Here is a 7508-nt window from a genome sequence, read left to right on the forward strand (position 1 = left end):
AAAAAAAAAAAAAAAAAAAAAAAAAACTTGTGATCTTCCTGCATCAGCCCCACAAGGAGCTGGGATTACAGGCATGTGCCTCCACACCTAATTTGAGAACACTCTGCATGTGTGTCTGTGTGTGTGTGTGTGTGTGTGAGCGCACATGTGCATGTGTGATCTAGGTATCAAACCCAATGGCACACTGCCCTTTTATTTGGAAACAGGGTCTCACTTTGTCACTTGTACTTGAGATCCTCCTTGCTCAGCCTCCCAAAGTGCTGGGATTACAGGCCTGTACCACCATGCCCGGTTTGGGGATAATTCAATTTTTAATCCACAACAATTACCTCATGTTCCCGGCTCTTCATCCCGAAGAGTTCTACTGTGAGCAAACCACAGTCAGTCTACGTCCGCACAGTAGCTCCGAACCACAGCGGTAGCCAAGCACCCAGCCCAAGTCTTCTCTCTCCACCTGGGTCGGTGCCCATCAGACTCCCCCGTCCGTCTGTACCCTCACACCCGTGCGCCTGTGGTCCAGTTTCCCTGCAGTGCTCCTGCACACCGAACTCCTCTTCATCCTTCACAGGTCCATTCCTGGAATCACCACACCCTTCCTGTAAAGACTCTTTCTTCCTTCACTCCGCTTATTTATACGTACTCCTCTACCAGTCTGATCAGGGTAGGGTCTGTACCTTAATCCATCTTTATTTCTCAAAGGCTTTATTAGCCATCAAATGATTATTACCCTGGAAAATAAAACCAGGGTTGAATTTTAGGCCGAGGCCAGAGGTTCCTCTTTGCTCAAACTAGGAATCAAAATATTCATGCGTGATGAAATGTTGCTCAAGCCTACACTCCCTTGCCCCAGGTACAATACTCCCAAACAGCAAACAAAGCAGGTCCTTTGGAAGCTCAGTATCTCCCAGAGCTAAATTTTAATCAGGTCAAAACAAAATAAAGCACGGGCCTAGTGGGGCATAGTGGCGCACACCCGTAGTCCGGCACTTAGGCGGATGAGGTAGTGGGATCACTTCAGATGTGAGGACAGCCTTGGCTACGTGACAAAACCGTGTCTTAAAACACAAAAAACGACAACAGAAAACTAAAGGACACTCAGCCACTGTCCACACCAAGGACCCTGTCTGAGCCTCCAGGGGCACGCAGCTGCTACCTGCACGCCAAGCCTCTTTTCCTAGGGAGATGCGGACAGGGGACTCAGACCCTAGAAACTAAGTTCATCCTGAGGTGGCGCTCGTTTCCCATCAAGTCTGGACACATCACTTTCTGCAGGCCCTGAGGCGGGACCGACTGTCCTCTCTCTCTCTCTGTCTGGACACAGGGCTTGCTTGCTCCATCTGGGCGACAGGAATCTGGGTAGACTAAGGGACAAAGGGGATGGTTTAGCATCTGCGCTCTGTCTGAAGGGGTGTGCCGTGTCCAGCAAGCCCTTTTCCCTGTCTCAGCCTCAGTGTTCAGACCAGATGGACTTCAGTGCCCAATCCAGCATACACGCAGCTTGTACCGAAGTTCTAAGTCATTCACTCGAAATTAGAGAAAATAAGCAGGCAAGGTGGACAACTGTAATCCCAGCACTGTGAAAGCCTGAAGCAGGAAGATTGCAGGTTCATACCAATCCTGGGCAACTCAGTGACTTAACAGGACGCATCATAAAAACAAAAAATGGGCCAGGGTTGTAGCCCAATGAGAAGTCTCGTGAAGAAAAAAATTACAGAAATTAAAAAGTAAAAGTTTGGAAAAACTCAGGATGTGGGATGCTATACAGTTACTAAAAATCAAGCCACAAATTTGGCTTCGTACCTCCTGAAAGCCAAAGCAAAAAGAGAAATACGAGCAGTTATAAATTTCCAATTGTCCACAAAGTAAAAGCATACCAGCTCCTTGGGAGAAGCAAGCTTTTCCTGGCACTATGTTACGAAAGAATTTCTCCCATGAACTTTTCTGTTTTTGCAGTACTGGGGACTGAACCCAGGACCTTGCACAAGCTAGACCAATTCTGAGCTACATGCCTAGTCCTTACTTTTCTTTTTTTTGGTACCGGGGATTGAACTCTGTCCTTGTATTTGCGAGGCAGGTGACAGAACCACTGAGCTAAATCCCCGGCCCCCTCTTTTACTTTTTGAGACAGGGTCTCACTAAGTTGTGAAGGCCTACCAAGTAACTGGGATTAGAGCATATACCACCATGCCCAGCGCCCATAAACTTAGTAAAGGAGCTAAAGTCTTCAATAATATAAATTTTTATTAAGAGCTGTAGATGTAGCTCAGCAGCGCCATGCCTGCCTGGCAAGTACAAGGTCCTGAGTTTAACTCCTGGTATCAAAAAAAAAAAACTTCATAAAAACTGTAAAAATAAGGTAAACAGAGCTGGGCACTGTGGCACATGCATGTAACCTCAGCACTCTGGAAGCCAAGGAAGGAAGATTACTGTAAGTTCAAGATCAGCCTGGGCTACTTAGTAAGTTCAAGGCCAACCTGAACTATATACCAAGATCCTGCCTCAAAAAAGCCCCCCGCAAAAAAAAGAAAGGAAAGAAAAAGAAAAAGACACAAGGTCTATAGAGCTATTTCTGACTGTCCTGTGAAAGTGAATAACCAACATCCAAGTCTGTCTCCATAAAAACAATGCTGGAGACTCCCGGGTAATAAGGCCTAAGTATGCAGCTTTCTGTTAACAAGGTTAAACAAGGGTAAAACCAAGGGCCAGGGATTGAGCTCAGTGGTTCTGATGTCTGCCCCGCAAACCCAAGGACCAGGGTTCAATCCCTGTGTACCAAGCAGACAGGGATGAATGTTCTAAAAACTTTCATAAATATTATTCCTTCCAAATGGGTGTCAAGAGTTGAGCAGCAGTTCTCATAGATTTAAGTGTTCTATCTGGTCTTCACTTAACTCACGCTATTGTAAGATTTGATATCATTCCCTGCCTGCTCACTCCCAAATCGATGGACTGAGAACGGAGGGGATTCCAACTATTATTATTAGGTGCTGTTATTAAGAGCGAGCATGAGTGCTGCTTATGTGCCAGGCTCCTTGCCTGGTTTCCTCAGCATTCTCTCACTCAATCCTCCCATAAATCCTGTGTGATAGGGACTGTTATTAGTCCCATTTTACAAATAAGGAACAAAGACTTGGAGAATTGTAGACTGCCCAAGGTCGTAGAGCTAATTATCCAGTTCTTTCTAATTCCAAAGCCCAGGCTCTTAGCCCTACCCTCCCGCCTCCTGGTATTAAAGAAAAGTGATTACTGCTAGAAATGCTAATGTTGGCCAGGAGGGACTGGAGCACCCTAAAATAAGGTCAGCGGAGGAGGCAAGAGATGTTTATTGCAAAATAACAATAGAGCGACCTATAAATGAAATAAAGGGACGGAAAATAGTGTGAAAAGCAGAAGTTGCAAGAGAAAGTGATTCTGAGAATACTTTCTTTTTTTTTTTTTTTTTTTTTTTTTTTTTTTTTTTTTGTCGGGGTGTCTTGCAGCGATTTTTTATTTTTTTTTTTTTTTTTTTTTTTTTTTTTTTTTTTTTTTTTTTGGTGACGGGGATTGAACTCCAGGACCTTGCGCTTGTGAGGTGGGTGGTAGGCAGCACCGCCAAGCTAAATCCAGGGCCCTGAGAATACTTTTTTTTTAAACTGGTATTAAAACCCAGGGTTTATGCGGGGGGGGGGCCTATAATCCCAGCACTCAGGAGGCTGAGGCAGGAGGATAGCTGTGAGTTCAAGATCAGCCTGAGCTACAGAGTGAGTTCCGGGTCAGTCTCAATTACATAGTGAGACCCTGTCTCAAAAAAACATAAATAAATAAATAAATAAAACCCAGGGCTTGCGGGGGATTTAGCTCCTTGGTGCCACCTGCCTCACAAGCGCAAAGACCCAAATTCGATCCCCAGGACCAAAAAAATTAAAATAAAATAACACCCAGGGCCTTCACACTGAGCTACCTCCCTAACCTTTCTCCCATTTTTTAATTTGAGACAAGGGTCTCACAAAGTCAACAAATTGTCCAGGGTGGGCTCAAACTTGCAATTCTTCTGCCTCAGTCTCCCAAAATGCTGGGATTAGAGAATTTTATCTTCACCCAGGAAAAGGGAAAACGGCTATCTTTTCCTCTTCCTCCCTTAGAAATAAAGTATTATGTCCTACTCCAGAAACTTTAAACTCTGGCTCTCTTGGTCATTCATTCATTCAACCAACAGGCATTTTACCCAGTGCCATTCAGTGCTAATTATTGTCAGTACCGAGCAACTCAGAAAAGCTCTCAAGTCCTCTGTTCCACTAAACAAGGTGACAACACATTTCAGTTAATATTCAAGTGCTCTGAAAAAAAAAAATAAAGTCAAGGCGGGGGCTTGGGGGCAGCACCCTCTAGACCCAAGTGAGAGGGAGTCAGTCACACAAAATTGCGAAGGGGCATCCTGGGAAGAGGGACTAACAGAGAAAGACCCTGTGACCACATGCTCACAGCATATTCCAGACGCCTGATGGGGAGATGATGGGGAAGCCAGGCAGAGGCAGACAGCATACAGCCTCGAGAAAGGGGCTGGGTCACCCTTGAAGGGCAGGGGAGACCCCTGGCAAACTCTAAACAGGAGAGCAGCAGTAGACTTGGACTTACTTTTAAGCCCTCTGGAGCCGCAGCCACAGCTCCCAGGAAATTCAGCCAGGTGCAGTCCATGACAGACTCCAGTGTACACTGCCTTTTGTTACGGTTTTGGTTCTTTTGGTTTGTTTGTTGTTTTTGAGACAGGGTCTCACTATGTAGGTGAGACTGACCCGGGACTCACTATGTAGCCCAGGCTGGTCTCGAACTCACAGCCTCCCAAGTGCTGGGATTACAGACCCGTGCCATCACGCCTGCTGGCATTGCCTTCTGTTAAGCACAATACACTGAAAAGTGTCAACTCTAACAAAATGGCTTTAGCCCACGGGCCCTGGCTGGCTCTCCATCCCTGCAGGTCTCTTCATTTTCTCCAGAGCTTGTCTGAGCTGAGCTTACTGGTTCAGGGGATGGTCCCCAGGGAAATGCTGAGTTAATTTCCACAGGGAATGGATCCTGTTCCTTCCATTTGCATCTCACCTGAACATCTCTTCCCTCTGCTTTTCCTATCCTGCCATATCCTACCTCTTGCCATACTTCTATTGCACTCTGGCTTTCCATACGCTCACCCTAACATTCTCAGTACGAGCTGTGGGCCAAAATGGACTTATTAAAGTTGCCATATAAAAGGGCCATAGTTGATTTTGCATAGTTTGATTTTGGACTATTAAGTCCTTTTAAAAACTAAACTGCAGCTTTGATTAATCCAAAGAAACTTCTTCTACCAACATGTTTGGACACTGTAAGTAGGGGGAGATCAAATGCGTGGCTGCATCAGGTGTATATGTGTCTACGCTTGAAGGCACAGGTAACAGCATCAGAAGCTGGATGACTAACAAGATCCACCTGCACACAGGAGCTGTGCTGTCCGAGACAGAAGCTAAGTAGGCAACCAAATGTGGGAACTCGAGTCTTATTAACATGTGATGACAGACAAGCCTCAACTCCCCTACCCCCCAAACAAAAACAAAACCATCGGCCTGACTTTCCCCAGGGGATACACAGTCCAGATAGTAAATAAAATCAACCCTTTCTCCGGCTGGCCAACTGTGATTCCCCTGGGGAACAATGACTGAGCTGCTGCTTCAAAAACCATTAACATCATTATGCCAAGGAAAACTCACATAATCTGTGACCAGAACAGCAACTCATCAGCACAGCTCCCAGCCCAGCCCCCATGTACCTAGAAACATCCAGCTGTGCAGAGCAGAGAGCAGCAGCCCTCAGCCCAGACGGTTGGAGCAGGGAGGGCTGCCAGTCTCTCACCACCAACTGCTTCATGGCAGCTGAAAACAAACCATCTTGTGCCCCTGCACTTTTCAAAACCCAAGCTTATTGTGGTCAGCAGCCGAGTGACCTTGGGCTTGGAGGGTGGGCCATACACCGACTTCTGCATTTCATATCCAAGTTCATGCTCACCATTGATGGCCAACTCCCACCAGATCAGTTTCTAACCAGCCACCTGCATCATGACCTCATGGATACTTATTTAAAATGCAGATGCCTGTGCCCTACTTGAAAATAAGCAATTCTGGAGTGGCCCTACCAACTATATTTTTAAACACTAACTGGGTTGGTCATCTTTACGCATATTTAAGTTTGGGGACCTCTGCCACAAACCAATGTTTCTCTAACTGTGGGTCATGACCTGTTTGGTTAGGAAATCAAATTAATGAGTCATGACTAGCAGTTGATTTTTTTTTTTTTAATGTAGAAAAAAATTAAGTCGAGCACACTGCAAGTAGTAAAGTTTCTTGAAACTTATTTCAGTTGTGGACCTGGGTACAGTGCTGCAGAATGTATTCCTTAGGATGGATCTCAAAGTTTGAAAACCATATTCTCAGAGGAAAGAGGGAAAATAGTACTCGTGTACATGGTGTTTATTTTCTCTTTTCCATCCCTATCTCCAAGCTTCTTGATCAGCTCAAGCAGAGATAATCAAGACTGATCTGAGACATGGTGTCACAGGATCCTAAACCAATAAGGCAAAGCCCAAGTGAGGAAGGGGGATGAGCCCAAGAACCCAATTCCAATCCTGCTGAAGACCCCCCCACACTCAGGGAGCTGGGGACACAGGAAGGTACCAAGGAAGTCTACACAGCTCTCCTCAGGCTGCGCCTGTTCCGGAGGAAAAGAACTTGTGGCCTTTCTTATCACAAGGGTGAAGACTGAAAAGGTTCCTGCCTCTGAGAGGCAAGACTCAGCCTCAAGTACAGAGGAAGTGAGGAACAGAGGGACAGCGCTCAGGCTGGGCCCACCTCGGGGGTCCAGTGTAGACCGGGTGAAAGGCAGGCAGGAGAGGGCGAATCCAATCACGCTGTCACAGGTCCTGTGGCCCCAGAACCCAGAGACCACCGGAGAGCATCAAGCATGTGACATCAGGTCCCACCGCAGAGCTAGTGAGGAAATTCACTTCTCAAGCCCCTGGATTCCTTGCACTTCTAACGCTCTGTTAAGTGGGGTACAGCGAAGGCGTGCCTTACCCTTCCTGACTAATGCTCTGCGACCATGAGCCTCGTCTTGCTGGAATACACGAGAGGAACAAGAAAAGGGTGGGAAAAACACTGCTCGCGGCCTCGCGAGCCCTTCTCCTCTCCAAAGGCCAACTCGCTCAGAAGACCCTCAAATGCTGCAAGGAGAGCAAATCTGCAAGAAGCCCCCAAAGCAAAACCCCAGAGAGACTCAGGTGCAGTTTAGCGAGCCATTCTCCGCGGCGCGACTGTGGGAGGATCGGCTCACGCTGGGCAGGGGAAAACAAACTATCGCCGCGCGGAGTAAATCAGAGGTGGCAGCGCCCTGGAAAGCAGGTCCCTAGAAACAGGTGCCCCCACTCGGGAACCCGGGATGGGCTGAAAGCCCACAGCCTCGGGGGCAGGGTGCCCAGGAGGCCAGCGGCCAAGCTGGTGAAGGTG

General features: G+C 47.1%; 1 protein-coding gene across 1 annotated transcript in view; it reads right to left on the minus strand.

Annotated features, from left to right (window-relative positions):
- Window positions 1–7508, minus strand: part of Ypel2 (yippee like 2) — a 64562-nt gene that overhangs the window by 55665 nt on the left and 1389 nt on the right. The gene's annotated exons all lie outside the window — the stretch shown is intronic.

The sequence above is a fragment of the Fukomys damarensis genome, unplaced genomic scaffold (assembly GCF_012274545.1).
Source record: "Fukomys damarensis isolate Sample0158 unplaced genomic scaffold, DMR_v1.0_HiC HiC_scaffold_13, whole genome shotgun sequence".
NCBI lineage: Eukaryota > Metazoa > Chordata > Mammalia > Rodentia > Bathyergidae > Fukomys > Fukomys damarensis.